We start from the raw sequence: 15,034 nt of genomic DNA, 5'->3' as shown, positions 1-15,034 counted from the left end.
ACATCGCGGGTTCTGTGCGCGTTTAATTATAATACTTTATTGCCCAATAAATCTACCGGTCCTCCGTCCCCCCACCTGCCCTCTTTGAAGGATAGCGTTCAATTCTACAGACCCCGACATATTTTATGACCGAATTATGCATTATTCTCCGGCCCCGGAGTTTCCTTTTCTTTATCTCCCTTTGTGCCTCCGTCCGCGCCCTACCCTCTCTCGCTCTGTTTTCGAATGTTTTGTGGTACTACGGAGACGAATTAAATAAAATTGAATCATTCCCGAAATGAGAACAATACGCGGCCGAGACGTGTTCCAGGATCGGTCCGGCTAACTAACACGGAAGGGACGGTAATTGCGCCGGAAACTCGTCCTTAACTTTTACCGCCGACGAGGCACGCATAAGCGGACGCTTGGCGGTTCACCGGCATCTGTCAGGACTTGATCGTTGACACTTTGTCATCCAAACTAAAACGAAATGATTATTTTTTAATTGCATTTCATCGCACAACTGATGTATCTTCTCTGCAATCTCTCACTAACTAAATGACATCTAATTTCACGAAAATAGTATAAAAGGGTATACATTATTCCGACTCTTTCCTGAACCGCTTCTTTACTTTGAGAAAACCCTACACACTTTTTTTAATGTTTTTTGAAAAAAGGAGTAGTATCAATTGTTTAAGAATAATCTATTAACGGACTGTTCACATTGATTGTAATTAATAGTTATTTACAGTAAGAGTGACGAAGGCAAAGCTTTCGTTCACGCGAAGCGCAACTGAGTGAACGATGCAATTTAAGTGAACGAAAGCGGCGTTACTCTCGAGTGCTGTATTTGGTGTTGTTCGATACCTCCTTAGACAGTGAGTCTGTAACTTTGTACTCAAAATTTTAAATAAAAATAAATCACATTTTTGGAAAAAAATACAAAATAAACAAAGTTCTGTAACGTCAATAAAGTGGTTGTGTGCACGTTGTGGAAATTGTGGAAATGGATGATGAAGAGTTATATGTTCCTGATGATGTCCTGGAAGAGGCGTTATCAAAAATTCAGTGAGTTTTAAGACAGTGAGCGAAAAACGATGAGCGAAAGTGAAGTGAACGAAAGAGAAACCTTCACCCGCTGGTAACTATGGATGCAGACTCACTTCCTAGGGAGGTATCGAACAAAATAAGTTGAAAATGAAAATAATTTTGGAATTTTTTCTAATCTAGCTTGTGTTATGTATTTTTTTGGATGGTCGAGAGTTGTGCGACATAGATACGCGTATAATTAGCCGTCATTTGACGGGCTTTTATCCGTTCGTCTTTGGCAAGCGCATGATAAACCCGCTGAATTATTTCCGTCTGACGCTTTCAGCCACTCTAAACCGCCATGATATATGCGGTATTTCATTGAATCAAATAAATTGTGTCACAGTCGGAGTGTTTATGAGTTGTGTATGTCATAAGGCCGTTCGTCCCGACCAAATATAGAGGTCGCCGCTGCAAAACCGCCACCACCACCAACGGTTCGGTTCCAACTTTGATTTGACTAGTACACAATCCGGACAGGAATATTATTTTGTAAAGGATGTCGATCTATATTTTGATCCACGCAGATGTGGCTATATCGAACATAAACCGCAAACCATCATCGCGGCCATTAAATTTTATTCCAGTTCAGATTTATGAGCCAAAAATTGAGCTTTCTATAAAATCGTACTGAAAGGATGCCGCGGAGATGGTCACGGAACGGTCCCATTTCAACCACCTCTTCAAAATTTTCTTTTCAAAGTTTTTAACTGTATTGCAGCTTTTCTTTGAGCGAAAGCTTCACTTGCCACCTCAAGATATAAACGCGAATCAGATGAAGAACTGTGTAGTTATATTTTCATTTCTGTGTCTTCTGCGAATCCGCCTGAGAGATTTATTGCATTCAGATTCGTCTCAGCCTGCTTCGAGTAAATTTAATCACAAATAGACTTTGAGTGGAGCCGTGGTCTTTGTATAAATCGTCGATGGAGGTTGACAAGTGGTGTTAAAATTATTTGTCCTGTTGGCACTAGACGTTACACAACGTCTACTAATAGTGCTTCCAGTTTAATAATTGATCCCCATCTCGACATTTACTACTGACATGACATATTGCGGGCAGGTGGACGGCCGCCTCTGTTGTCACTCATTGCTCTGCCGAATCCGTCTCTGGATAACGGCTACGAATTGCCAACAGCGAAGACGGGTCGGGTATCAAATATGCAGAGGGTGGACGACAAATTCTTCGATTTATCTCCTAAACTGCACCACATAAAAAATATTTCTTTTTACAAAAATGCGCCAAAAAGAGAATCAATTCATTTCCTGAAATATGTATTTTTTTTAAATTGTTGTGAAAACTTATTTATAACTACCGGGAAAAATTTACAACAATCGGAGAGAGTAATGTTACATCTGTGCAGAACATAAGTGTTTTCCCTCGCTTCTTAGTGAAAATATTTGTGAGATTTGTCGTCTCTCATTCACATCTTTTTAATATTATTCTACCACGTGTTCCTATTCTTTGAACTGTGAACTTTGTGATTTTAGAAAAAAATTTATTTAAAGTAATAAATAACACATTTTGTAATTTATAACAACAGTTTTATGCAATTATCAGATAAGTCTTGACATCACGAAAATCAAATAATCAATATCCTGTCGAGATACCCAATCTTTAGCTATTTATAAGTGATTATGTAAATCATATAACTTTCTCGTTGAACGTCTAATTTTTTTTCTTAAGATTTGGAAAAATCTGATGTTGAGAAATCTCAAGATTTTGTAACCATACTTGAAACACTTCAAATCCTAGGAGTTGAAATATCCACAGGCGGCTTGACCGAGTCAAATGTATAGGTCATTTGAAGCATTTCTCACGATTTATTTATCAGTAATTACATGAAATATTTAATAATTAAATTATCCTTATTAAAAAAACGAAGTTATTAATTTATTACACTGTAATGTAACATGAATCGCCCATGTGCATGAATGACAGATGTCAAAATCAAAAATAGCAAGATGGCCGTTCAACGTTAAAAAGTAAACTTTAGTAATATTATTGAACCTTCAAGTAGGTAATATTGCAACAAGAGAACTAGGAATTACTGGTACCTTAAAATTTGAAAATTGTCATTGTCGTGTGTACGATTTTTTTTTTGTGATCCCCTTAAAGATAAATGGTCATATCATTCAAGGTATAGAAAGTCTTTTGTGCTTCGCCCAGTTGGTGACCTCGACTTCGTTTCGGTCTTCAATCTCTGGGCTTAGCACAAAAAGACTCACTTCTACTCTTAATGATATAATCTACTATTTTACAAAGTTCGATATCTCGCGAAAATGGTTAGTAATGAAGTAATTTCACTTCAATATTTGGATTCAGTCCACTCTTAAGACCACCACGTGGTTTTTGGCGCGGGAAGGTTTTGATGTCGATCAGTACAAAATAGTGTGTTGAAAGAAAATGCAGAATTCTATCGCGTTTGAAGAAATTACTTTCTCTTTCGTTGAAGAATGTTGAGAACCAGAAGCTGTTGTGTTAAAGTGCAAGTCTAGCATTATGGGCACCCATAGAGTGGGATTCTCATCTGTGATAATTATTCGGTGCTGTGATTCTCACGGCGCGTACCCCGGCGACATAAATAATGTCATTATCTGGATCTGGCTTAAGAAAATTTTCTCGCGGTGGCGACGTGTCGCGGATTTATGGTGTGTTTATTGTGGTCTTAATTCGATTATAGTATGGTAATTGCACCAATTACGGTTCGGTTTGGTAGTGTTGTATCACGGCGTAATTACACATTTAGATTTACAATGTGTGCTCGTTTAACGTCACACTTAACATACCGTGCGGCGTGGAAGCTGCCCCCAAGTCTACCGAAAGGTCACAGTCCTGGTGCAGCCAGCGAAAAATACGCGAGCGCTATGCATCGGTCGTCCATTGTATGTGTGCCAACTATTGTATTTCAGGTGAAATATGGCGACCGGACCCGACCAAGAATGTTAATATTGTGCTAGTGGAAGAATGCCTCGGGGTTCTTTCGACGCCGATCAAAAATGCAAATCACTTGATATGTTAATTCCATTGCGAACGGAGCACCGTCCAGGAATGTCTCCGGGTCGAGTTGGCAGCCACGGGGACGGTCTCGATGCCAGAGACAGCTGGACGTCAACACCTGCCACTCATTCCATCACGCGGCCACCCGGACCGGGCGAAAAATCCAGCACGGCTTCCGAAATTCGCTGAAACATCCGAAACTCGGCCCCAACGGCGGCGCCAGAAGGCAATAAATTTCCAAGACATGTAGCAAATACATAATCAGCACAGTAGCGTCGGCGGTGCTGGGCTTAAATTAATTCGAATCACGTTAACGAACGTTAGTAAATTAGAAGAGAGAGGCGAGCCTGCCCGGCCGGGTCCTTCATTGTGCCAGCCTAGCTGTGGTCAGCACTGACAGCCCCCGTTCTGCAGTGCACAAACCCCCTGCTCTCACGTGATTTACGTCTTAACCTCGTTTTATATAATGTCAGCAGGACGGGCCGAGATGTGAATGCGCCTTAATTTATCGAGCGGACAATGAACACCATTGCTTACTACCAGTAAAGATACCCTCACCGTGATTGACAAACCACCACGACTTCAATATTTTTTCCTCGTGGGACTGTTTGAGTCCCGCAAGGTGCTAGTGTAGATCCGTTGCTTTATTCATTTACATACATAGTTTTCGATTCACAAATTAGGTGACAACGTTTTTTCTTTTTAACAAAATCCGTGATCTTTACTCGGTTTTAATTGCACATTTCTGGTTGAGAGAAAGGACAAAGAAATTTTGCAATAAATTTATTGTGTAGACTCAAACGATGTGAAAATGTCGCTGTTGTAAGCGCTTTCGACAGGAGAGATTGGGTCGTGTATCATTAGTAAGTCAGAATTTAAATATTTAAGTCAAAGCTTCAGGCTGACACTTATTGTTGTATTTTGAATACAGCTGGAGCAAAATGTCGATAAATGTAATTTAATTATCGATCTAAAAAATAGAAAATTTATTGACAATATTATTTTCTGATAAAAATTGGTATATCGTGTTTATTTAAATTTATCCTCAAAGTTGGCGTTGAAGAGTCGATTGTGAACGCACAACTCGTCAGTCTGTAGAGTAAAACACAAATAATGCAAAAAGTGAGGTTAGATTTAAACAGAAGATCTGTGATCTGCAATCCGTGGTGCGTTCACAATCGACTCTTCAACGCCTACTCTAAGAATAAATTTAAATGAACACCCGATTTGTAAATAATAATAGTTATAGATATTTGTTTAATATTAAAACAGTTTTTTTTCCGAAAATTTTTACAATAAATTATAAACATAATTGAAATTTATTATTGAATACTTATTTTATGACTTTCTACATAGCAAACGTTTGGTTTTTATTTTTATTTTGTCGCATATACAGGCTGTTCCAAAATACATACGAGTATTATAAATAATGCGTTTTATCCTTACGTTAAAGTTCAGATTTTGTTTTGCATTTTATAACAAAATTTTGAATGCGGACATGATAAAAAATCATTAAATACAAAAACATTTCTTCATTAGTCATCTATTAATTCTTCTTCGCAGATTCCTTTTAATTTCTAAAACAAATGCTAGTCGCTTGGGGCCAAATGAGGATTGTGGGGGTGTCGTTATTGATTTTCTGAGACGTGATGAATTCAGATGGCACCCGCTGGTCAAGATTGTTCTTTACAAAAAAAGAAACTTTAATCTTTGGTAATTGTGAAGTCACTGGTATTTTTGTCGTCGCAAAAGTCAAAACTCTTTCCAAACTGCAGAAGTCTGTTTTTAAAAAAGCATATTTGTTGTATCTGATTTTTTGGGTATTTAGCAATCACTTCCAAAACATCTTTCTTCACAATATTGACGTTTTCCTCAGCAATTTTTTCAGAAGGAATTGACTTCAAGGAACGTACCCAACCAAATTTTGAACTTGATACAAAAAATTCCCTTTTGATTTAATGCTAGCCCTCTCCCAAATTAATACTTTTTGAATTATCCCTCAGGGAGTCTACATGGACCCTATACATATTGTTTCCGATACCAAATATACGCATTTTTCTATAAAATTTTGCAACGATAATAACAAAAATTTTCTCTGTCTACTCCTCAATTTATAATTTAAACAAATTTCAACTGTTTCATAATTTTTTGTTAATCTTTATGATCTTTAATCCAATTAAACCCAGCTGTCATGTACCAATTACTGATTAAATAATTAATCTTCCACCTGAATGCTGTCTGTCGTTACCTTTCTTCTTCTTTTAATGGTTACATTTGTGGAAAAGCAATTTAGGAAATTATTATTAAAAAAGCAGACATGGCATTCAGACCGAATTGATTTGTTATAAGGGATATTTTTATCAAGCACTATTTATTATATTACATATTTACTTTTTGCACTACGTCACGTCAAAATTTGTTTATACATTGCCGATTACAGATAACATTGAAATAGAGCAATTGACGTTACAACGCAATGCGGTCTCCCTTGACTGGGACCCATCCAAACACTGACCGCGCTCGACATTTCTTAACTCCACTGATCGAATGACCATACCACATTGTCATAGCAGAAGAAAATTCAAAAAAACAAAATAGCGACAAAAGCAGCCTGTGCTACTCTTGTCAAAACGTTTGGCTTTGATGGTACGAGCGTAGGTGTTGGAACTTTTTTTTCTTCTCGAGTCGAGTACCTGACGCTTCCAAATTTGTTGTAGTTCGTAGTATGGACAATTTCTGTTAATGTGAAAACGTGTGGAGTGCGTTGATGTGACCTATCCACGCGATCTTCCCAAAATAAATAATTATTGCGTCTCGTGCGAATCAAGCTCAGGTTTGGAGCCAGGCCCATTTATTAATTACGTAAAGTTTATGTCCGTGATCCGGTCAAGCGGTTGACAGTGACGTATGGAGCCGAGATAGATGGATGGTCCCATGATAACGCATAATTACAATAAATCAATGGTAAGTGGGCAGGTGGACAGGCAACAAAGGTGCTCTGGACATTTGTGTAGGACCACGGAACGACCTCTGCGTATGTATATTAAATGTTGTTATTGACTTAGGATGGCTCCCACCACTTCAGCTAAATGACACACGATGATGGAACGGACGGTGAAATGGGTGGTCTGGGATTCCTTTCGCTCCTTGCGCTCCTTTAAATCTGGACGGTAGCCGGTAGATGGCGGCGCAAACAAACCAACCGGGTGGTGTACCGGTAGTGGAGCGTATTTAACTTTGTAAGTGGTGTTGCCATTTTATTGCCAAACGTTTATGACCAATAAATATGAACGTCTGTTTGTTGTTCATTATTTGTTGTGATTTATTCCCTATTAGACATCAGAGGAGCAGCGGCTGCAGATCTCTGTACATAATAAGAGTGCTCAGTGTAAATAACGTACCAACTGATCTTCTTGGCCGACGTTTAGAGCGGCTTTATTGTACTTTATGGATTGTAAATATGCTGCACAGATAATTGTTAGCATCTGTTGTGCTTTGACTGGGCAAACATTTGGATTCCCTAATGGAATTTTATTAAATAACCAACGTCAAAGTAGGCTGCGGAATGTTTACGGGAAATACGGACACGACTACCGTAAATTGTGCCGTAAACCTATCCGGACGCAAATGACTTTACAACTATTTAGAAAAAATATTGGCCAAGTTATTACTTTCATAAACAACACTTAATCGAAACCGATACGCTGTACACAGCCGAGGTAAATTTAGCAAACAATGTAGCTCGTGCAGCCAAAACATATTCCTGACAAATCATCTTAATAAAACCTTTGGAACGCGAGCAGTGCGATGATCTACATTCTAAAACTTGACACAAAAATTAGTGACATTTTACGAGCTATTAATACGCTTTGGGTGGTTTAGACGGAAACCTGGGAAGCTACCTACAGTCATCTGGAAGGAATGTGGCTAATTTACAGATTTGGGAAGAAAACACATTTTTGTGTATGATCGGTATTGAATAAAAGCCATCTAAGGATTTCGTAACGTCAAAATTTTTCGGAACTGTTTTTGCTAATGTAAAAGTTAATTGACTAAGAAAAAGTCTTGACCTTATTCTGATACTGTCGTCGTATAGGAAGACGTTAATTGATATCTAATACCTAATACGGAAATGAGAGAATGTACGAGTATGTAATAAATCTTCACATCTTTGTTATTTTACGGAAAAGATCAATTTAAATTTTTCTATTTAAGCGAAATTTTTCTATTTAAGCGAAATTTTTAACCAAAATGACTTTTCTTTGATCCGCTTGAAGATAAAATAGTAAATACTTATACATCATTCAGAATAAAAGGTCTTTTTATTTTTTTTAATAAAATCATTTTCTCTAGTATCGCAGTCATTCTTTTACTTAAATGTACCGGGTGAGTCAAGCTTTACCGCCCGCACGATTAACCCTATTAAAAAATTAATACAAATTACGAAATTTTAGAGTTACATTCCCTTGAAATAAGGTTTCAAATGTGTGCAATCAATTTCCATTATCACTTCATTCAGAGCCATAAAATTGAAAAAAATCGATTTTGAGCAAAAAAAAATTTTTTTTATATTTTTTTCATAATTCACAATTAATTCCTTAAAGAACACATTTATGAAATATGAATCAAAAGTAAATGATTAATTTTTAAATTACATATTCCAATTTTAACATTAACAAAAAATGACCAAGATTTGCAACTACAGTGTCATAAATAAATACCTCATTGTTGGTAAACATCTGTTGAAAACTTTTCTAGTAATTCTTATAAACAACCTACGTCAACTGCTTTTGTGGAAGTGACCTCCCAATTTAATAATAAATCATAGCTAAATGTTTCACTTTAATATAAAATTCCATTTGTTTCAAAAACCAGTGATGTTTTCATGATTTCAATGAGACCAAATTTTTCCTAAATGTTTGAAAGGACTCTCAGTGAAAAATTACGTAAATTAATGCAGCGACTATTGAATTAAACGAAATATTTACCTGTTTCATTAAAAAATTTGAAATGTTGACAGACTGTTCTACAACGATACACAATCATTCCTAATTTCTTTGAGAATTTTAAATCGATTGGAAAAAGGTGTTTTTGTAAAATCCTATCAAAATGAAGTCATTTATACAGTAATTTGCGGGCGTAAATAATGCCTTTTGCCCTCTAAGGCCTAATAAATAGCCTTAATAGCTATTTTATTTGTTGCATCACATTGGCAACCAACAACATAACTCTTGATTTTTGAGAACGTATCATGTCATTTATTTTTTCAAAGCTTTAAAGTGGATTTAAATGATTTTACAAAAAATAATGTTTGCATTTCGGGCGTGAACGGCGGTTTTGGCCCTTTAGCGTCTTATAATCCCTCGGCCTTTCGGGCCTCGTGCTTATAATTCCGCCGCGGGCCAGAATCGCCTCCTTCACGCCCCTAATACAAAAATACCTATTTTGCTCGGGCGGTGAAACTTGACTCACCCGGTACAACCATTTCATTTAGGTAATTCCTGTAATGTTTCTGTTTTTGTTATCTTATATTAACTACGTAGATATCTTTTTTCTTGTAATTTTTAATTCTCCACACGTCTAAATCCAATTATAGATCACGATGTTCCTTCTTCTTCCAACTTTTGCTCGGTTACTTTACGATCAATTTTGTTAAATATCTATCTGTCTAATAGAATATAATTAAAAGCTTCTCTATTCAGTTTTGAATGAAAACTTTTAATCTCCAAAGTAGGAGTATCTTGTTTCGTTCAAATTTATTTTCCACTTTATCAGATTTTCACTTTCTTCTTTCTGAAATAATATTCCAACCTCTGGAGTCTTTCTAAGTTTTCATCCATTTTAGTTTTACCATTCATTTTTTATTTATATAAGATTCTTCCATTGTTAAATAATATTTTGTTGTTCTTTCATTATTTATTTTTAATTAACAAAACCAAACGGTTTTGTATTTTCTACATACTTCAAACAGACTGGTTTAACAAGCCTTTATTAGGAAAAACTTCGGCTATTTTATCTTTGCTTTTTATTACTCACTCTGCTGTTGTTACATGTTCACTTGATTTTTGTTTTTCTTAAACATTTTCCTCGACGCGATTTAATGGCATTTTCAAATTTGGGAACAACTTTTAGAAATCTTCTCTTTTCCTGACTATTAAAAAAAAACACGACATTTTTGAAGAATAAAATCCATTAATAAAAATCATCAAATAACTTCCAAAAATGTCGAGAAAGAATACGCACATGACTTTGTCGATGTCCATTTAAGAAAGAATTTTGACGAGCATTTTGATAAATAATCCCCTAACGAATTCTCTTCGTTTATTAATTTATGTAAGGGATGTAGGTTTAATAATTTTCCTGGACGCATTGCATGTCAAAGCTGTTCAACATCGTACAGAAAAAGGTAACAACTGAAAGAACTACAAATTAAAAAGAAATATCAATTTCAATTTGTACCCTTTACTACACACTGAAATTTTACGATCGTTAGTTAGTGGACATTAATCACAAACGTCTACTGGAATGAGTCGTTGCAACTCCGGAATAATATTCTGTCGGTGTATTTATTCATATTTTAAAGTTGATTCACGTAAGAATGGTTCGTATTGACGTGGTGTCACGTAGAACTGAAGAACTTGCGACCAATTTAAAAAATTTCGAGAAATTTTTTTGCGGGGGGAAGTTTAGAACCTGCCCACATGTCGTATGCAGATGACGTGGAATTATCGGTATTAGCTGTCCCAATTGACAAAACAGTAAATCTTCTCATGAGAACCGCACCCGTGCGGTGGTTGTCGCCCCCTTCGTGCCGCCCCACCGATCCATCTGTCGAGGTTAATTCAAGTAAATGGCTAATTATGTAGAAATACTTTCTATTTTACGGTTATGGTAAAACAGTCGGTGCGCCGGTTTGGTTTCCCATCCGGAAAATCATCCGGGAAATTAAGGTAATAATGACGTGCGGGCCTCCCCCGGGCATAAAGATGGGACGTCAGTCTATCAAATGTCAAAAGTGGCGGGAAAGGGGGACCACTGAGTCATGCACGGAATCAATGGCGATTACAAATTCGATTGACAGATTTATGTCGACTGACACACTCGGTTATATTGCATGGCAATATTATAACAACACCAACCGATTTCCAGTCCCCTGTTATTTGTGTGCAGTATACGTGATATATGATAGATACACGGGGCCTAATAAAACATTTTGATGACAGTTTATGAAACGTTCGCAATGAGTCAACTTTAACAATAGTTTTCCCCAATTGAAACGTCCCTATCGATTTCAAGGAGGATAATTTATGGCGCGTAATGAGGTCGACTTTATTGCCGCCTTTTTCCGATCAAAAATTTTGCGCAAATGTGTCGGGAGAGTTCATTTGCGTTTGTTTTATTCAGCTCGGTCTATTACTTTTCTGATTCGACCGCAGCGGGACGTTGAACGTTTATTTGCAATATCTTTAATCAGTTAGGAATTTATAGAGAACCATTTCGCCATTAAATGGAAATTTTTATAAATAAATAATTTGCCACGATATTGCGTCCATTAACTTTATGTCCTGCCTGTCAATATATTTCACGTATTATATTTCTCGTGCGTATTTACGCCGGGAGGAGCACCTACCTGCATCTCCACGGATAAAAGTGCAGACACGTTGTCCACAACTTTTAGACGCTGCCCATATACTTGCCCACTATCGTGAAACCGAATGATAGACGTTGCTAACAAGGCGGCTCATTACGTCTAGGTGAGGCACCTGCGGTGGTCGGAAGATACAAGAGCCGCCGAAGAAATTGTGAGAAAATCACTTAAGAAACCGGATTATCACGACGGTAGACTCATCTACGATTCTTTCCGGAGTCTCTTGGAAGCGTAAACTACCCAAAGATGACATTGGAGAAAATTTTTGAAATTTTGTGACCATTATAAAATATTCTTCGTGATCAAAATGTCGCATAGTTGCTGAAGTATTTTAATAAATCTGATCAAGGAATTCTCTACACAATTATCACTAAATTACAAGTCATTTGGTGTAAATTAAATTTAGATAAGTATCATATTACAATTTCAAGAATCTGAATTTTTTTATGATAACTAGGCGCAGTTAAAATAACTAACTGTTTCCGTTGGAACATTATGGAGCTATGTATTAGTGTAATGTACCATTTTTCACAATATTTGTAGTGTCGTAATGGCAGTTTTTACGGCATTAGTGCGGTAATAAAGCACTAGTGGACTATCAGTTTTGTCGGTCTCGTTGTTAACTTACTAAATATACTAACAGATGGCGCCACGGTCAGCGTCCGACAAAGTGCGTCCGAAAAAGAGTTACTTTTCGTCCGCTTGTGAGTATGTAAAATTACCGTTACATTAAGGGTGCCTTAAAAAATAAATTAATCACACCTATTTTTTGCCAGCGGTGTGAAACGTGCTTGGACACGGCTTAATTTCCCCTTTTCAATTTTGATAAATAAAACAGGATTTGCGAGACAACCCTAAACATCTCACAATTCTTTATACATACAATTTAAACGTCTAAACTGCGAATTATTGAAATGTTAACAGTTACTGTTACATTTTTTTAAAGTACATACTTGGAACCGTTTTTGGCTGTATGCATTGAATTTCAAATTTTTTATTTTAGTGACGCACAGTATAAGAAGAATTAAAACATTGTGGGTGCTATAACCTATAATGACCACTTATTCCAAAATTCGCAAAACCATAACTCCTCCACCGGAGCCACCTTGTAGCAAAGAATCTGGAAATGGTAGTGATAGGCGTCAGCATCACTCCCGGCGAGTTGCAGCCTGCATACTAATTATAATGGCCACAATTCCCGGTATAATTAAATGCGATTCAATCAATCATCACGTTTGTTTCACGGCCACCTGACATCCATCATCCTCAACAGTCGACAATCTCCATCGGGGCCTCCGACTTTTACCTGCATCGACCAACAAAGCCGGAATAGTTGTCTAGTCATGTTGGCGAAAGACAGGCGTCGTCGTCTTTCAAACATACACAACGTCAATCACCACCCATCACTCTTAGATTGCGCTAATCAACTGTCGAAAGAACGTCGACTTCGTCCCTCCTTGTCGTTTCCCGATCGGGGGAAAGAGACGAGGGATGATGGTGTTGGGATGTCGACTTGGTCATTTCGATCATCGAAGAATGAGGAGTAATCGTCGACGTCTCGTGTGATGTTCGAGTGTTCTCGAAAATGTAAATTAGTGTTATTGGATGAGACAATGAGGGAAGTGCTGATAAGGAAGGGAATTTTTCGTTAATCGATGGGAGGTTGAATAATTCATGGGCCTTTGGAATTATTTATCAAGCTCAAGGCAGATAATTAATAGTAGCAAAATCATCTAATAAAAGTCTAGCGATGTCCCTTAATTGTGGTCTATTCAATATTCATTAATAACCCTGTCCGCCAACGTTGTTAAATAAATAATGAAGTTGATGAGGTTTGTCGTTTCCCTGTTTGTTTCGGAAACTAACCACTCTTCGATTCCGTTAAATGAATCATGGTTTCTTTCGTACTCTCCTCAAAGTTACAACGAGAAGTATCACTACAAAAGCTGAGTATCAACTGAGTTGTTAGTGCTCCCAAAAAGCAAACAATATAATTAAAAGCTAAATTATTAACCAGTTGTTAAAATACAGCGTGAATGTGAAGTAAGGAAAATTACTTAAATTTATCTCGTTTATTTCTGTCATTAATTGCTATTCTATCGGGCGTTCAAATGAAATCCTGGGCTGAGTAGGCGTCGGAAAAATTAAACCGTCCAGAACAGTGTAAAGTTTGAATTTCCCGCCGTTTAATACGAAAGACATTTGTTTATGTTTAATCGGGAGATAATTGAACATATTCGTTTTCAGCAAAGGGTGCCCTTAGATATTTGCTTCGAGAATAGGAAACGTTAAGTTATTCTATTTTTAATGTAATACATTGCAAAGAGAAAAAAAAGAAAGATTTTTTAGCTTTAAATTTTAGGTTAGCTGTCAACATACTCCAATTAATCTACGCTTTAAAAAAGCACAACAATTGACGGTTTCCAACGCCTTCCCAGCCCAGGATTTCATTTGAACGCGCGATATAACTATTCCATTCTTTTATACTCAGTGGCGGCGCAAGGGGGAAACTCGAAATTTTTAAACAGGAATATTAAAACAACATTTTCACAATTCATACAATAAATATTTCTGAAACTCTCTCAAGCTATTATTAAACATTTTTGGAATCATTGTTATTTTTTTCACAATATAAATTTAAATAATGATCAGGAATTATTTATTTATGTTATCAATATGTCTTTAATTTCCAGCTTGGTTTTCAGTGAAAAAATTGTTCTTGTAAAATTCAATTCCATAATTGAAAATATATTTTAGATCCTACTTAAAACATGTCAAAAATAAATTACAGTAATTTTAAATATACACAGTTAAAATGACTTTCGAGAAACAAAAATTTTCAAAATGGGAGTACATATTTTAATTATTAAAACTAAATTCCTTATTAAAAAGCTTTGTATCGACTGCCTGTGCAGAATATGTACTTTGGATAATTTTTTTCATAAAAATGGCGGCGTGTCTCAAATCTTATTTTTCAAATATTTTTTATACTTATTAGATTTACATACCGGGTGACTTTTAATGATTATTTTTGTTCAACAACATATTTACAATTTTATGTTGGTACACTTGACTATCAAGTTCAAATATAACATTTGAAAAATCAAAATGAATCAAATTGTCCGTCTTTAATTGTAGAATCTTAACCTAGAAAAGGAATCAACAGAGAACTCTTTGACAAATGACTGGGATACCAATTATTCGAGAGTGCCAACCCAACAAATTTGTCTCAATCATTAAAAGTCACCCGGTATTTTAAATTAAAAAAATCAAGAAAGGGTGTTTTAAATTTTTGCTAAGGGCATTACAAATCATAA

General features: G+C 36.3%; 1 protein-coding gene across 3 annotated transcripts in view; it reads left to right on the top strand.

Moving 5' to 3' along the window:
• Positions 1–15,034, top strand: part of tio (tiptop) — a 150,689-nt gene that overhangs the window by 122,736 nt on the left and 12,919 nt on the right. The window lies entirely within an intron of this gene.

This window comes from Tenebrio molitor, chromosome 3, assembly GCF_963966145.1.
Source record: "Tenebrio molitor chromosome 3, icTenMoli1.1, whole genome shotgun sequence".
Classification (NCBI taxonomy): domain Eukaryota; kingdom Metazoa; phylum Arthropoda; class Insecta; order Coleoptera; family Tenebrionidae; genus Tenebrio; species Tenebrio molitor.
This window is presented reverse-complemented; position numbering and strand designations above follow the sequence as displayed.